The sequence below is a fragment of the Callorhinus ursinus genome, unplaced genomic scaffold (genome assembly GCF_003265705.2).
Source record: "Callorhinus ursinus isolate GAN/ISIS: 27379988/994484 unplaced genomic scaffold, GSC_fseal_2.0 scaffold1, whole genome shotgun sequence".
NCBI lineage: Eukaryota > Metazoa > Chordata > Mammalia > Carnivora > Otariidae > Callorhinus > Callorhinus ursinus.
Window position 1 is genome coordinate 124,274,700 of NW_027397063.1, and position 18,176 is coordinate 124,292,875.

At 38.6% G+C, this 18,176-nt stretch overlaps 1 protein-coding gene across 21 annotated transcripts in view; it reads left to right on the plus strand.

Moving 5' to 3' along the window:
* The window catches only part of LOC141374108 (uncharacterized), a 127,404-nt gene that overhangs the window by 19,460 nt on the left and 89,768 nt on the right, over positions 1–18,176 (plus strand). For 2 of the 21 annotated variants that reach the window (XR_012380741.1, XR_012380750.1), the window contains one exon: positions 14,240–16,198. The exons of the other annotated variants lie outside the window; for them this stretch is intronic. The gene's annotated coding sequence lies outside the window, so the exon portion shown is untranslated. Of the gene's footprint in view, positions 1–14,239; positions 16,199–18,176 lie in introns of those variants that run through there. 21 annotated transcript variants of the gene reach the window in all.

The following is an 18,176-nucleotide window of genomic DNA, read 5'->3' on the forward strand; positions in this document are numbered from 1 at the left end:
TCCTGATTCCAGATAATATCCACATCATCAGCTAAGAGGCAAAGCAGAGCAGGCATTGCTCCCAGGCACTGGAGAAACCAGCTTGGTCTACAGAGACCAGGCAGGGTGATAAAGTTTCTGTGAAAATACGTGAGTTAACTGTCAGATATGGTCCTAACTGATCTTAGAGTGGCCTCTTAGTCCTGGCCAGCTGTGGGGAAACATGAAATGGAACCTCCCATACCAAGACAAATGGGCAGCTCTTCCTGCAACTGGCCTAACTAGTTACACTGGCTGAAAATGCAGCTCTTTAGTTAGGGCTGGTGGAGACAGGTCTGCCAAAGGGGAAGGCATTGTGTGGAAGAGAAATGAAGAGCCTCAAGGGAAAGCGGTTATCTTAAGAGAGAGTCTAGAAGCCCAAGATACAAGTGTCAGGTGGGGAGGGAGTGGGGAGGAGAAGGGTGAGGGCTGTTCAGAGTAGTTTAGGACTGCTGGGATGACCAGTTATTTGGGTTTGCCCAGGACTCAGCATGTTCAGGACCCTGTCAAAGCAGGGCAGTTGGTCACCCTACAACTATGCACCCTCAGCTGTGTTGAAGACCTGGGGAAGAAACCTCGTGAAAGCAGAATATTCTCAAGATATTGTTTACAGACTGGCAACGTCAGTATCACCTGGGAGCTTGTTAGAAATGCAGCTCCTCAGGCCCACCCTAAACCGACAGGATCAGACCTGCATGACAGCAAGAGCCCCAGGTGATTTGCATGCACATGGGTTGAGAAAGACTGATTTAGAAGATTCTGTGAGCCCTGGGTGGCTTCCCCCTGGTTAAAAAAAAAAAAAAAAAAAAAAAAAAGCACTGATGGGGAACAAAGAGAATTTCTTGGCTGTGATATAGCTAATGTCCAGGTTGGCCTGATTCTAAGCTGAAACTGCATCAACACTGCCCGGGAAGGAGCAGAAGCATCAAGAAGGTTATATACTAGGGGTACCAGGAAGTAAGAGCAGAGGGAGACAAGGACAGATGACACAAAATAGCCAAGAGGGGCCTCCTGAGCTATTAATAGTAGTTGTAGGAATGTAGGAAAGCCAGAAATCCAGCAATTACGTGGTGAGGGTAAAGCTAGAGACATACTCTTCTGTTTTTATACCGTGACCCTGTTTTGGTAAAAAACAAAAACAAAAACAAAAACAAAAACAAAAACAAAAAACAAGCTGATGTGGGTCTGGGAAATGAATTATGCTTGAAAATGTGGAGTCACAGCACTATGGGTAAGCTTTCAGAGAAAGATAAAAAAGGATCACCCACTAAAAGTATTCAACTTTAGCATCTTGGCCTTACTCACTTGCATATCACTCAGAAATGCAAAGCAAGTTTAGTTTTTTTCTTTTTCTCTACCTGGTCTGATCATTATGGGTTCCAGCTCTGCATTCTAGCAAAAATAATTTGCACTTAATGAATAGTATTTCATTTTTCTCCAGCTTGAACATAATTCCTTGACTTTAAACATTCTGACTAGTGGTTCTTAAACTCAAACATGCAGCAGAATCACCTAGAGGGCATGTTAAAACACAGATTGCCGGGCCCACCCCCAGGGTTTCTGATTCAGTACATCTGTTAGCAACTTAGAATTTGTATTTCTAAGGAGTTCCCAGTTGATACTGATATTATTGGTCCAAGGAACACACTTTAGAACCTCTGATTCAAGCTATTCAGCATGTTATTCCCATCCAAAGGTGATGGTTTCAAAAGTCTTAGATTAATACTTGTCAAGTTGGTTGATCTTTCTGTTCTATCTTGGATCAAATACATGGTCTTCCTGTGTATGACAAGTATGTAGCTCGTGGCACAAGCCACTTGCAGTGCCAGCTCAACACATCTGCACTGGTCTGTATCTTGTTCAAGACAAGTCCTCTGGTCACATGATAGGATGTCCTGGCAATGTCAATTTGTGATAAAAATTTCTAAATACCAATTCTCGCTTGTATCTATCTCACTTCAGACCAGTAATAATTTGTGGACTGGCACTGGCCCATGGACTGCATTTTGAGTAATGCTGTTTAGATGACTCAGTCTTTCTCAGATTCTTTACACCCCTCTTCCTTCTCTTTCCCAAGATTGCATTCAGGTATTCAAGGTGGCAGGGGTCTTATTTTATCCTTGTGGCACCCTTGTAGCACGTACCATCCTCTAGATACTCAGTGATCCTCGGATTCATTTTTTCTCTGGAATGGGGACAACTGAAATGCAACTAGGTCCCATCTGATCTTTAGGAATGATGTGTGCTGCCACAGCCTTGAACACTCCCCGTAGTACTCAAGTTCCATCCCTGTGGCCTCTTTCTCTGCTCCTAGATGGCCGCTAGTCTACATATGAGTAGTCTCACTGGGGAAGTAAGAAGTTCCAGAGACTCCTGTTTCCCACATAAAGGCCATTAGGAGGCAGGAATGCCTTCTTTTTGTTTTTTTTTTAAAGATTTCTTTCTTTATTTGAGAGAGAGAGAGGGAGCCCGGGGTGGGGGTGGGGGGCAGAGGGAGAGGGAGAGAAGAGAGAATCTCAAGCAGAATTCCCACTGAGCATGGAGCCCCACTCGCAGGGCTCCGTCTCATGACCCCGAGAACATGACCTGAGCTGAAATCAAGAGTCAGACGCTCAACAAACTGAGCTACCCAGGCGCCCTGGCAGGGATGCCTTCTAAGTCCTATACATCTACCCACCTGCTGCCGCCTCTGTTCAATTGCTTCTGAGCCCCGTGTGATGTGATGCTGAGCCATATAGTCAGAATCCCCTAGAAGCAGTGGAGTGCTGGAAGGAGCTCATAACCTAGCCAATTGTTAGTTTTCCAGGAATTTTGCACTCCAATTGTTCAACATGGCCATTATTAAAAATTAAATGATAAGAACATACATTTAAACAAGTTATATTAAAAGCAAAGGTAATTAATACTCAAAATCATCACCTCCTATTTATTTTACTACATTGGACTATTAACCTATGTTTAACATATGTGTTTGATAGAAATACTATATAATAATGTACTACCACATGGCTTTTCTAGGTCTGTTCAGAGATACCATGTTGATAGCTTCAAATCAGCCAACATAGGAGTATTTGCACCATGGAAATGAGCAAACATTATAAATCAGGGCTCCATTCTCCCTCATCTCCACCTCCCCAAGGCCAGTTGTTAAACATTTACCAACACACCATTGCTTAGAGCCTAAATCTGGGAGTGAGCCACTAACCCAATGGCTTCCGGTCACCCTTTACTTACCTAGATGTTAGAAAACTGCTCTTCCCCTGAAGATTAGTCCCTAAAAGGTGTATGTGGAAGATATATTGATGACTAGAACCCTGATACCATCTTATCTACTTGCCCTCCTTCTGTCTCCCTTCTCTCCCTACCGTCTCTTGGGACCAGAAGAAGCAATCTTCTGGCTTTTTATTTCCTCCACAGTGTATCCTTACATTAAGGATAAACATTCATGGCCTAACATTACTCTCTGACATTCTTTCCCCAAACCTATAAATTTATTCTAGTTATGAGATCAAATTGAGAGACATTCTGTGAAACTTCTATCTACTCATAAACTGTAAGATCGTGAAAGACAAGGAAAGACCAAGAAACAATCATAGCTTGGAGAAGAATAATGTACTAGATTCAATGTGGTATCATAGATTGGGTCCTGGAAAAGAAAGAAAATTTGTAGGAAAACTGGGGAGATCCAAATAAAGTCTGAGTATGGTACCAATGTTAATTTCTTAATTTCAATTATTGTATCACATTCTATAAAATATTAACATGATATGAAGCTGGGTGAAGGGTATATGAGAACCCTATACTGTATTTGCAGCTCTTCCATAAATATACAATTATTTCCAAGTAAAACTAATGAAGGGAAAATTCATGACCTAAGTAATAGGTGGGATAGATATTTTTTCTATTCTGTGGAAAAAACTTACAATCTGCATCTACCTGCTTTGTGATACGCAAAAGAGAGGAAAGATATGGGTGGTAGAAAATCTTTTTCTCTTACTGAAGCTCGACTTTCAAGTGTTTCATACTTTGCAGAATAAAAACAAATTTTAGATGTTGTAGGCTGAACAATAACTCTTTCTTTCCTTTTCTTAATAATCTTGCTATAATGAAACGAATCCCCCTGCACTGAAAGTGATGTCTTCAGACAATGAAAAATACATAGAAGATAGGTTAATATAAATTAAAAGTAGTACCTTTATTTTATGTGGATCTGAAAATGGACTACTGTTCACATAGCTATGTTTCTTTCTTTCTTTTTTTTTTTCTTTTTTCTTTTTGAATCACATAACTACGTTTCTAAGTGGAAGGCTAGCCAGGAAGAAAAATCCCTGAACAGGGAAGAGTAAATGTGCTCTAAGGCAATGCTTCTCAAACTTTAATTTGTCTTTGCTTCATTTGGGGATCTTGTTAAAATGCAGATTCCTTTTCAGTAGGTTTGGGGTGGGGACCCCAAATTAGTCTGATTTTCTAGTAAGTTCCCGGTTGATGCCATGCTGCTGGTCTCTGAGTAGCAAGAGTCAAGGACCCTTTCTAAGGAATCTCCTCTTCCCTTGGCACAATAGGCATAAGGAAAGTGCTTACTGGCCAGAGGCTTAAAGACATAGGAAATATGCAATACTTCTGTAAGACCAGAAATAAAATAAACCAGTTAAAACAAAGAAGAAACATAATAATCAAAAATAAGACATTATTGCACATACTGAGATGGGGTGAAAGAAGGACTAATCAGGAGGTCACTGGACATGTAGAGCTGTTTTTAAAGTTTAATTGAAAGCTCCAACTAAGAGTCATTTATGTAGTCATTCCCTTTCACTGCATAAGGAAAATTCAACATTTTCTATTAAAGAGGAACTGCAGCTTCTGGAATTCCTGAGTTGTACAGTACCAATTTACATGAATCTCTTCCCTCCTCCAAAAATTTCTAATAATTATAGTACCTGGAAAATAATATGTCATTTTTTCAATGCACACTCTAAACCTACAAAAAAGTTCTTCCAAAATTTTAAGCTAGAAAAACAGGTAATTTACCTGTATCAAAGAAACAACTCATGCCAGTCAAAAAAAACATTACTAGGAGGAGAAAGTGTTATTCTCGCGCATGTGTATGTTCCCCCCCCACCCCATCATTAGGAGCTTCCGAGGTGTAACACGCACTTACAGAGTCTCTCTCAGCATTGAAACTGAGGTGTTTTTCTGGAAGACTTGCTCAGTGGTCCTGTAGATCCTCTGGTGATCTTATCCGTGACTTACAAATGTTGTCATGAATATGACCAAAGCAGATCTGGCTTTGCTAATCACTTACTCGTTTTTTTAGCCACAATTTCTTTATTTAAGAAGCAGTGTTGCTTGTCTTATGGATACATATTATCCAATTTGCAGAAAATATAAATAATATTGCACATAGCAAAATGAGATCCATGTACGGATTCCTGCATTCCGGTGGGCACCACAGTCCTATTTAGTAATAGCTTTCCCTTGCATTGTTGCCGCTGCCAAACAGACTGCTTATGCGATCTTTGGCTTTCGTAATATCTCTTTGGGGATCAATAGAGTGTTTCTTTTTTCCTAGATGCCAACTTCATCTTCTTTATACTTTAAGAATACAGTATTAGTTTAAGAATACTTCAGGAATACAGTATTAGTTTAAAGTACTGTTCAATTTAAAGCAACCTTGTAGAGATGTCGTCACCCATGATTGATGTTAGGTAAATAGAAGAAAAATATAGGTTGGTTTTATCCTCTGCCTTACAGAGCTTTGAAAAAGAAAGTGGACTCATTTTGAAAACTGTTCAATCGTTTGAAAGTAATCATAGCCTATATGATTTTAATTTTTATCTGTGGATATGGGGACATATATGTGCCAACTACTTCTTTCAGTACTTGTGTTCATTTTTCTCTTGAAATAAATATTAATAATTGGAAATTAGAGAATTGCTGTTTTAATGTTTCAAATGAAATAAATCTGATATGTGAATTAGCAACAATGACTTATGTCTTAAACGGAAGAACAATTCATGAAACCAGATTTAAAGTTCAAGCCCAGCTTTCATGTTGATGGATTTGTATTTTCCTCTTTTCTTGGCCCTATTGGCCTGTTTTTAATTATAATGTTGTTATTTTATTTGTTATTTTGTCATTTCGAAACATATGTTTGTCTCAAATTCTTTGTGCAGTGGTGAGTGTATAAATAAGTACAAATAAATAACTAATGATCCATTTCTACTGTGAAATTTTTTTATTTTAAATGTGACAACTATCCCCTCAATTGTTTGTGCACACACAAGTGTTGTCTGAGCCAGATTCTTATATATAAGAAAAATTGATGATTCTGAAATAAAAATGCAAAATATTATGTCTCATGCAAATAATACTAATAATACCCAGGAAAGCAAGAAAGCTTACCTAAAAAAAATAATTGTTCTGGGGCACCTGTGTGGCTCAGTCAGTTAAACATCTGCCTTCAGCTCAGGTCATGATCTCAGGGGCCTGGGATGGAGCCCCACATCAGGCTCTTTGCTCAGTGAGGAACCTGCTTCTCACTTTCCCTCTCACTCTGCCTGCCCCTCCCCCTGCTTGTACTCTCTCTCTGTCAAATGGATGAATAAAATCTTAAGAAAAAATTGTTTTTGACAAGAGATTTATAAATAGGAGCCTAATTAATAAATTTCACTATTCTTCTTCTTAGTTGCAGCCCTGCCCCCTTGGACTTCTTTATTTCAGATGACCTTGTACTTTCTCTACAACTCACACTAGATAATGTGTTTTACATTTTTTATATGAGAAAGCAAAATATTAAAAAATTAATCAAAGTTGCAGGGAAAAGGGCTCTCCCATAAGAGAAAAAAGAAATATAACTTTATTTCATCATCTTCTTAGAGATTCTCTAAATGTGAGCATGGTTCCTTTAAAAAACTCAAAATGATACATTGTTTGAAAGTTGCTTTAACTATCACTGATTGAGACAGTCAATTGGCACAACTTTGGACCACGGCCATTTAAAAAACAAAAACAAAAACTTTAAACTGTGTATAATCATTCATACAGAGCCATTCACTTTTAGAAACTTATGCTAAGGAAATATGGGTATGCTCACCATTAAGCATAGTACTATTCATCATAGAATGGAATATATTGGGGGGTAATCGGAAACACCCTAGTGTCCAAACTAAGAGTAGTTTAATGAATTATAATACGTCCAACCTATAAAATTCATTCACCATCACAAAGAAACAATGTAGAAAATGTTTGATGATGAGAGAAACATGAAACATTAGATGAAAAAAGTAAGTTAGAAGACAATTTGTCTAAAGTGATCATATACACACAATCCCCATATATATATACAGATGGTATGTTACACAATAAATTGGAAATCTCAATAAAGCTGGAAAAAATATTAATGATATCTGTTTCTGGGTGTTGCGGTTATCAACTTATTTTCTTCTTGTTTATATTTTCTTGATTTTTTCAATGTATATGTATTGTTTTTAATAAGAAAAACAATGATATTTAACCTTTTTAAAAATCAGTGAATTCCATTAATACTCTCCCACTTGGCCTTTTAAAGTCTGATAGCTTTATATGTTAAGTTCTGTAACAGGTAGTTGATTTAAAAAAAAAAAAAAGGAAACAGATCAGACAGTTGTTTTAAAACAAATCAAGAATGTGTCCTGTAAAATAGTCTAGTGACTTACTTTATTAATAGATAAGCCATAAATATCCTAATGAATTATTTCCAGTTGAGACATAGGAATTGCCCTGGCTCAGGGTTTACATTCTCTGGAATACCATCAAAGTCACAAGCAATTTGCATAACTATTCTAACTTTGTATCTTAAGGAGTAGTTTTTAACATTCCTGCATAGATAAGATAGTTCCTGGACTCATCCCAGTGCCCAACTATTTCTTTGAAGACTCAGTATAGTGGTTGATTTGTTGATATGAATGTTAAACTGAAATATATTTGTTAAATGTCTATTAAGTATTTAAATGTTACTAACTACTGAGCATACCAGAGAGTATAAGATATGGCCTCTGAACTTAAGGAGCTACATTATTGTTGGGAAATAAATAATATGAAACAAATAAACACATTTTAAAGAAGACTATTATCCAAACAATAAGTTAACTAAAGAGATAAAAACCAGACTATTTATAAAAAAACAAATGATAAATGTAGGATAAAAGTCTGGGAAAATGTTCCAGGAAAAGGTGTGACTTGCCCTGACTTTGGAAAGCTGAGTGCTAATTTGGGCCCGAGAAAGAAATGGGGAAACATTTCTGTTAGAGGGTGAAGGTCTAGAATCCACTGGACTGAATTTGTTAGTTGTGGCTGTGCATACTGTGGTTTGGTGGTTTGGTCAGAGTTAGGGATCTGGTTAGCTCGGGGCAATGGAACAATAAGGATATCTGGCTGGAAGAGGTGAGGTGGCAGAGAACAGGTAGGATGCCTTATACAGGACCCTAAAGTTCAGCTGTGAGCTGTGTTTTCTTGCTTCTCTGACTCCATGCTCTGAATTCCCCCACCTCCCCCCCCCCCCCGCTTCTCTGTTCCTTCTTTGTCCCCTTCTTCAGATCCCGGCCTCTCTCTCTTTTCCACCTTTGAATCTTGGGTTTCTCATGGTCCTTCCAGTTTCTTTTCTGACTCTGTGCTTTCCCTGGATGAGAGTTGAGGCTTCAAAACTATCTAGTCCTGTCGTTTAAAACACCTCATAGGTCCTTGGAGAAGTGATTGATTCTAGAGCTGGGGCAGGGATAAGACAAGATGGGCCTGCAGGATCTTACAGTACCAAAAAGCAAGGCAGTACTAAGGATGGGGGCGTACTGAAAGGACACAGGAGCCAATCTGAAAGAGCTCTCAATGGCCAAAGCTGAAACTGTTTCAGCCACAAAAGTATCAGTTGATGAAACAGAGTAGGATAAATACTCAGAAGTCCATACCAATATAAATAAATTATGAAATAAATCAGTAAATGGTGGAGAAAGGACAACTCCTCCTCACAGAATTAATAAATGTAAAAGGAAAGAAGGAAATAGCAAGTCATCATCAGGACATTAGTAAACACTGTTGTAGCCAGGGTGCACCTATAAAAGCTAAAATTAGTGGGCAAAAGTTGAAAGGGAAAATAGAAATTTGCATAGCCTCAATGAATGTGATCTCATTCCCATGCATAACTTCAATCTGATCTTGAGCAACCATGTGCAAATTTGAGGGACACTTTACAAAATACCTGACCAGTATTCATTGAGAATGTCAAGGTCATGGAAGACAGTGGTAAACTGAAGAACTGTCACAGATTGGGGGAGACTAAAGAGACACAACCACTAAATACAATGTGGAGCCCTAGATTGGACCTTGGAACAGAAAAAGGACATTGGTGAAAAACCGGTGAAATCTGAATAAAGTGTGTAATCTAGTCATAGTATTGTGCCAATGTTAATTTCTTACTTTTGATCGTTGGTTGTATAAGATGCTAACTTTAGGGGAAGCTGGGTGAAGGGTATATGGCAATTCTAATATCTTTGCAAATCTTCCATCACTATAAAATTATTTCTGAATAAAAAAGCTTAGAAACAAAATATCTATTATACAGAGAACTCCCAATCCTCTGTGTCTCTGGAGGGATATTTCTTTTTTAGAATCTTTACACTCTTCCTATCCACATTTAAATTCTTTATCCTCTTAGGGGTGCCTGGGTGACTTAGTTAAGTGTCCAACTCTTGGTTTCAGTTCAGGTCATGATCTCAGGGTTGTGAGATCAAGCCCCAAGATGGGCTCTGCACTCAGTGGGGAGTCTGCTTGGGATTCTCTCTCCCTCTTCCTCTGCCCCTCCCATTCGTGCACTCTCTCTCTTTCTCTCTCTCTAAAATAAATAAGTCTTGGGGCGCCTGGGTGGCTCAGTTGGTTAAGCGGCTGCCTTCGGCTCAGGTCATGTCCCAGGGTCCTGGGATCAAGCCCCGCATCGGGCTCCCTGCTCGGTGGGAAGCCTGCTTCTCCCTCTCCCTCTGCCTGCCTCTCTGCCGACTTGTGCTCTCTCTCTCTCTCTCTCTGTCAAATAAATAAAATCTTTAAAAAATAATAAAATAAATAAGTCTTTTTTAAGAAAAGTCTTCATCCTTTTAGTCCTCACATGTTTTGATTTCCTCCTTAAAAATAAAAACCACTGGGTCTTCTGAAGAATTTGTCAGATGGAAGTGCATGGTAAGGCTCTCTTGTTCCTCCAAGTACAGAAATGCTGGATGAAATAGAATTTTTAAAATGAAATATGTAGGTAAAGTCAAATGGAAAGGAAACCCCTAGTGACAGAGCAGAGGGCAATGATCCATAGACATGAGGCCCAGGGACCTAAGGCAGGGGGCTGAAGTTGTAATGCCATTGCTGGGACAGGAAGTGAAAGGTCAGATCTGTGTCAGCTAAGAAGCTAGAGAGACTGGAAAACTTTAACCACTGGCCTAGAGAGGTGTCAGGGAAGTGTGCCCTCTGCCAGGGGCCATAAATAGGAAAAGAATCACTCATAAGATATCAAACTCAAGCCTATACTCTCTGTGGTTGTGGGATTCAAATTTATACTACCTACATGGTATAGAAGTCAAGAAATTAATATAGAAACTTATGGAATGGGTAAAACCCCTGTAGGCTTAGCCGGAGAAAATGAAAAGCCACTTTGTAGGGACACTTTTATAATCTTGAGCACAATGATCTCTCAGGTAAAAACCCCATCAGATATTAGTTTACTATCAAAATTATAAACTGCCTAGAGAAACAAATAATCATGAGAAAGAATCAGCACCTTAAGACCTAGAGAGAAATAAAACAATCTATACTATTAAGTATATGCAATTTGTTTAAAGAGAAAAATGAACATCTAATACTGTAACCCAAGAAGTCAGTATGAAACTAGGAAAAGAAGATTTCAAAAAGTGAAATTCTAGAAATAACATAACATCCCACCTCAATAGAAGTGTTACACAGTATATTAGACACCACTGAGCACAAGAATTAGATACTAGGAAAGAGACTGGAGGAAATTTCAGAATATAGATCAAAGAAGTACAGAGAAGAAAAATTTGGAAGAGACTTTGAGTTGTGGAGGCTGGATGAAGAAGGTTCCATATTTTTTTAAAGATTTTATTTATTTATTTGAGAGAGTGAGCAAGAGAGAGAGAGCATGAATGGGAGAAGGGGCAGAGGGAGATGGAGAAGCAGACTCCCCACTGAGCAGGGAGCCCACGTGGGGCTCGATCCCAGGACCCTGGGATCCGAGCTGAAGGCAGACGCCCAACTGACTGAGCCACCCAGGTGTGCCAGGTTTCATATTTTTCTAAGAGCACATCTGCAAGGACAGAATAGGGGGAAGAAATAATGTTTACATTTTATTTATTCAACTTTATGGCCAAGTGTATACATCCAACAGATACGAAGCAGTTGGTTGATAATAAGGACCTTCTCTATTCAGTGTAGCCCCATCATTATCATTCCACACTCAACTCATCTCTCTCGGATTATGCTACTGCTGACTGGATAGAGCCTCTTTCTTTCTTTCATCGGCCAAATTATTTTACTACCTTCCAGATTCAGTTTCAACTTTCCTATAAAGGTATCTCAATGACTGTCTCTCTTTCTTAAACTTCTATATCATTTTGGATCTGAACCACCCAACTAAGTACTTAATTGTGTTCTGCAGCACTGGTTGAGAAACAATGACAGCTAAATACATCCTTCCCATTGCCTTTTTATGTGGTCTGCAAGCTAAGAGTGGTGTTAATATATTTTTTTAAGATTTTATTTATTTATTTGAGAGAGAGTGAAAGTGAGAGAGATCACAGAGCTCCAGAGAGAGAGAAGCAGTCTCTCTGTTGAGTAGGGGAAGCCCAAAGTGGGGCTCAATCTCAGGACCCTGGGATCATGACCTGAGCCAAAGGCAGACGCTTAACTGACTGAGCCACCCAGGTACCCAAATATTAATATTTTTAAATGGTTGGGGAAAATCAAAAGATGAATATTTCATGACATGGAAAAATGATATGAAATTTAAATTTTAGTGTCCCTTTCAGTGGCCAGTGAAGTTATATTGGAACAGCTATGCCCCTTCTTTCACGTATCATCTGTCGCTGCTTTCACGCTACAAAGACAGAGTTGAGTAGTTTCAGCAAAAAGAACATATAGCCCACAGTGACTAAAATATTAACTTTCTGGCCCTTTAAAACAGATGAAGTTTGCCAATCTCTGTTCTACACTATTTGCTAATTCTGTCATACATACGAATCTTGCCTCTCAAATTTGCTGGAAAACTACTTGAAGTCAGGAACATTGTCATATGTTTCTTTTGTCTCCCCAACACCTGACTCCATCTAGGACAGTTATGGATTTTCTTTAGCAAATTTTGGCATGTCAAATACAAGATTTTAAGAAATGGATCTGACTTCATAATGCAGAATAGATTAGAAAAAAAAAGAGGAATGATAATAGCTTATATGCATTAATTTAGGCTTGAAAACAGATGTTATCCTATTTTGGGACTGTGCTATTACATGACCTGGTTAAGTGCAATGTTATGGGATAGGGGAGTAGAGGCAGCAACCCCGGATGAGATCCTGACAGTTAGGTGGCACAGGCCAGGAGGAGAAGATAGGAGTTTCAGTCTGGCAGGCAGAACGTGATTTGCAGAGGGTTTAGCCTCACACAACCCAGAAAGCACCGGGCAATACAGACCAAGGAGCCCTGGAGAATAAAATTGGGGGTGGGGGCAGAGCCACAAGATATCTAGAGGCTTATGGGGCAAGTAGGTAGGGCACAGTTACCAGGAAAATTGGATGACTGGACCACATTCTCCCTGAGATTAGTGAATAGAGACATTAGCCAAGCTGGGCTCAAGGGAAAAAAACCAGAGAATCAGATATTCAAACTATGGTGCAAATTTGAATGGGTCTCATGGGTACAACAGTCTCAACATCAAGCTTTTAGCTGAACTAGGGGTAGAGATACTTAAATGCCAAGTCCTAGAGTATTAAGTTGGATCTTAAATTCTTTCTACCTAAAATCAGATTTGGCTCTGGAGGCTAGGATGGGGAATGCCACATAATAAATACCCTGGCTCCCAATATACGGCAGCATCCACCTTCATGCCTGAATTACAGCACATAAGCAATAACGGAATTGCTGCAAATGTGGCAAACCATGCTAGGTAAGGCAGGGTCTCTGACACACTGTGCACCGTCAGTGGCAATGGAAGGAAAGATTTGACTGTGAGAGATATTTGAAACAAAAAATTGATCTGCCACATTCTTCCAAGAGATCAAGAAGAGGTTTGATAAACATGACAATATCTGACAAAATGGAGGTCATATAGTGCAGCAGACACCGTCAGGGCTCTGCCCACATCCCCTTGGCATTCACCTCCACGTGCAGAAGGCTTCTTACTGTGAACACCTGCACCTCTCTGCAAGAAGCTTTGTTCTGGTGGTAAGCAAGCTCAGTTGTGAGCACAGCTGTCAACGGCCCCAGAAACAGCCATTAACCAGTGATGGTCCGTGAGGTGGGTAAACTCCCCAGCTTCTTTGCCCCTAACGTTGAATAACTCTGAAGCATGTTTAACATCTGTGTCCAATGCAGTAGCCCCTAGCTACATGTGGCTATTGAGCATATAGAATGTGGCTAGTGTGACTGAAGAACTGAATCTTACATTTCATCTCATTTTAAGTAATTTAAAGTAAAATGATACTTCTCAGTTATTGGAACACTTTTAAGTATATTTGGAAAAGCTTGGCCGTATGAGTGAACTTTTCCTCCTATAATTTTAAAAAACTCTAAATACACATCAAGATGAAAAATTAATGTCCAAGTCAAGTTATCCTATAAGTATAAAATTGACTTCAAAGACTTTTTCAAAAAGTTTTAACATCCCATTAATAATTTTTACATGTTGGGGCACCTGGGTGGCTCTGTCGGTTAAGCATCTGCCTTAGGCTCAGGTCATGACCCCAGGGTCCTGGGATCAAGCCCTGCATTGGGCTCTCTGCTCGGCGGGAAGCCTGCTTCTCCCTCTCCCACCCCACCCCGCCCTGCTTGTGTTCCCTCTCTCTCTGTGTCTCTCTCTGTCAAATAAAGAAATAAAATATTTAAAAAAAAATTTTACATGTTGAAATGTAATATTTTGAATTTAGTGGGTTGAAAAATTATTCAAATTAATTTCACCTGTTTCTTTTTACCTTTTTAAATTCAGCTACTAGAACATTTGGAACCACAATTTCCACTGGACAGTGCTGGTCTACTCTACACGTTCTCCCTGGGTTCCACATTGGGATTGATCTCCTGCAGCCCACGGTGGTAACTGGCTTGAAAATACACCCTTTATTGGCTTCCTTTCCTATCTCATTCTCCTGCTTCTCTACTAAGTTTCCTGGGATTGCCAGGGTCTGTTTCCTGAGAACCCAAACTAAGACAAATAGCATTAACAACAGGAAAGAATTTTAGAGATGAACTATTCTAACCTCTTAAATATATAGATTAATGAAAAAATGATGTTCAGAGAGGTTCAACGAGTCAGTGCACTCAACTATTTAGCTGTGTGCATTCAGAATTTGATTTCAGATCTTGTGCTTCCAAATCCCTTTATTTTCTCATCATATTACATTGCCTTTTAAAGATTGTTGGCAATTTTGAGAAAGTGATTTCAAAAAAGAAATGGAGCATTTAGGACTCATGGGATGAACTCACAATAAACAATTTATGTTTGCTTTCTACATGCCCATTAAACCTGCCCAGGTGGTAGTGTTTCCTTGCTCCTCTTTAGTAACCTGGAGAGGCTCCTTGACTCTTCTGGTCTTTCTCGTGTAACTGAAAGTCTTCTGGTCACAATCTCATCTGAGAAATTAGTGTATCCAGTCCTGATATGAATCCAACTTGATTTAAAGTTAACTCCTCTTTCTTTCCCCATTCCTCTTCCTCCAGCTTGCTAACTAGTTTATCACCAAGGGCTGGAACAGAGAAGCAGTGCCATTTTAAGATGCTGGTATCCTTTTTACGCCTGGCAGACATTTACAACTGACAGTTTCTCTCATAGACACTTTGGTAGGTTCTTTAGAGTTTCCTCTGCTGGTCCTCTCTGACTGAAACTCCTTTGATGTGGTAGTGTCTCCTTTGGCAGCCACCCTCCCCACCACCCCAGGCCAGTCCTTGAGTCTCTCAACAGTCTGCTGCACAGACTCTCTCTGTGGTCCTCGTGGGAAGGATTTTAAATTACTCGAGTCTGACTCACCTACTCTGGGGTTTGTGCACCTTGAACTTACCGTCAGTGGGAAGGGCAATCTCCTCCCAGACCAGCAGTCCCCATTCCGCTCCCATTGCGCTACCCAAGCCCTTTAGCTTTCCCATACAGGAGTCAAAGAAGGTCCTCAGTGTCCCCCAACTGCAAGGAACACATGTCAGGCTGCAGCTTAAGGGGTCTCATTGAAGCCCCTCTCATTAGGGTTGGGGTAGGGGGTAGGGGTTGTCTCCCCTCCCTCTTGTGAGCTAGACTCAAGGGCAGTTCTCTTTCAAGTTATTCCCCTCACAGATTCCTTTTCCATCTCCCAAACCTGATCCTCTTATAACCTTGGTGTGGGTGAGGGGTTCCAGGAAATCTGTAACCAGGTTTCAGCATACCTCCTTTGTAAATTTCCATATGGTCTAGCCCCTCTTTTGTCATATGGCATTACTCTAATGTGGTAACTCAACTGAAACTACCAACTTAATATGTTGATAGAGCTGATATATTACAAAAAAATTGTGCTGGGAATAAATGAAATAGACATGGTTAATGTGGACCTTTTATAATTGGAGCATGGCAATGAAAGAAAGAAATAGGTCAGTGGACAGGTAATTAGTAGATAAAGCAATAGGTTAGTTTTGGGGTTTGTAATTATTTTAAAAATAAGATACAGAGGTCTTTACATGTTTGAAAAGATCCTGGGTAAAATTACAGAGAAAAATAGTGTTTTACTGTGGTATCTTGTTTTTCTTCTTTTTTGACTTCAACGGTGTGCTTTTTAATGAAATAAATAAGTATTAGATGTCTTGAGAGTTGTGTGATTTCCTTTGATAACTGCTAAGACACCAGAGGTTTCAGTTGTGTTTGATCCTCTTTGATCTCCCTCAACTACTCTTTTTTTTTCCAGCATTGTATCATTTTTACAATTTTTATATGAGAAAGAACAATAAAAGTTCATACTGTCACTATAATTAATTTGAAGAATATGGTTCTGTCTCTACAATAAAATCACTTGCAACCATCATCTTCATCTTTCTTTTAGTAGATTATTTTATTTGCATGTATACAGCACAACTGTAGCAAGAGCAGGTAAATATATATTCCTTTCTTTCCAAAAGAAATAATTGAAAAATGTTAGACCATTTCACAGTCTCGAAGGTTAGCATTGACGTATTTCAAACAGCATTCTTGTTTGAAAACTTACACTATCTTTAATAAGAATAACAGAATGTTTAGTAACCCAGCTCCAACCATACCAAACTCCGAATTTCTTGTTTGAAAATAAAAACACACAATGCCCAAGTTGGCAATATTTAACGGGTCCTTTCCAATATTGTTTAGAAAACAAAACAGCTGGGCTTTGTTTAGATGGCTAATTCATCAAGGATTTCCACTAATAATTGTGTCCAGTGAGTTCAGTGGGAGCATACTCAATTTTGATGCCATATCAATATAGAATAAGCCATGACTGTTTTCTGCAATTTTAGCTTTCAGTCAGTATCAGCCTTGTTTTAAAATGAACAAAGAAGAAAAGAAAGGGAAAAGATGTAATGTTAATAGGTTTCCTTTTGTGATCGCTCAGGGAGAAGTCTTTTTAAATAAGGGCCTTGAACTTGACCTTCTTCAATGGCACAAAGGTCCAATGCACAGTTTTTAAACTTATATTTAAATTTTAATAATTTTACATCGAAGTAGGTTAGAACCAGACTCTCAAAACCTAATCCTTAATCTTTCAGTGTAACTGACTGGCAAAGAAGAAAAGCTTAGGAAAAAAAGTCTGTACAAAGTACCTAAATATTGTCCTGATTTCTGTATCCCAAAGAATCAAACTGTATTCAGGTCAGCATTACAGTGTATTTGAGTTTGAAAATACCATTTAATATAGAATTAGAGTGAAAAGAAATTCTATTTTCATGATAAATCTAGTTTTATGGACCTAGATTTAAAAAGAATTGTATTCTCTGTGTTGGCAAAATGGTACAGAAAGAGGCACTGTCACCAAGAGACTGAAATTTTAAAAATCTTTCTGGAAGGCAATTTGGCCATTTCTATTGAATGCCTCAGAATTCTGCATAAAACCTTTAAACAAGCATTTTTACTTTGGGGGATTCATGGTAAGAAAATAGTCATAGATGTTTGCAAAATTATAGCTACAAGATTTTTATGGAAGTGTTTTTGGTAGAAACAAGAACTGAATAAAACATAAATATTTAACAACAAGGTTTTATTTAGCCACTAAAATGATACTAGAGAAATATTTAATGCCATGGAAAAGGTAGAAAAAGCTGATTAAAAACAGTATGCACAATGTGATTCCCTCCTGTTAAAAAGAAAAGATATTTGCACCAAAAAAATATTGGATGAAAACAAATAGAAGTGTTAGCAGCAGCATCTTTATCTGATGGAGTTGGGCACACCATTTTTTCCAACATGGAAATAGCTTTTTTTTTATGCCTTTAAAATTAAAATGCATACTAGGTATAGAAAACTCAAACCATAGGAAAGTAAAATAAAAAAAAATTATAAGCCCTCCTCCTTACAATTGCATTTGGTGGAACACACACACACACGGACACACACACGTATTTCTATGTCTTGGTTTCAATATTCAATAGTATATCTTAGGGAGTTTTATATTTTAGTGCATATTGATCTACTTCATTCTTTTAAATTGTTGCATAGTATTACATAATAGAAATAGGTAAAATCTTCCTTATCAATTACTCTCAACCAGGCCATTCTGTTCCAACAACAGGATCTCTAAATTATTGACCTAAAGTCTTCACTTCTCATCTTTCCCAGTGTAGTTATTATGTCATTGGATTCTTCCTCTCCTCTTTTTTTTTTTTTTTTGCCTCTATCAGCAAAACAACTCTCAATGGCCTCTAACCAAGCAGACAAGCTCTGTTGA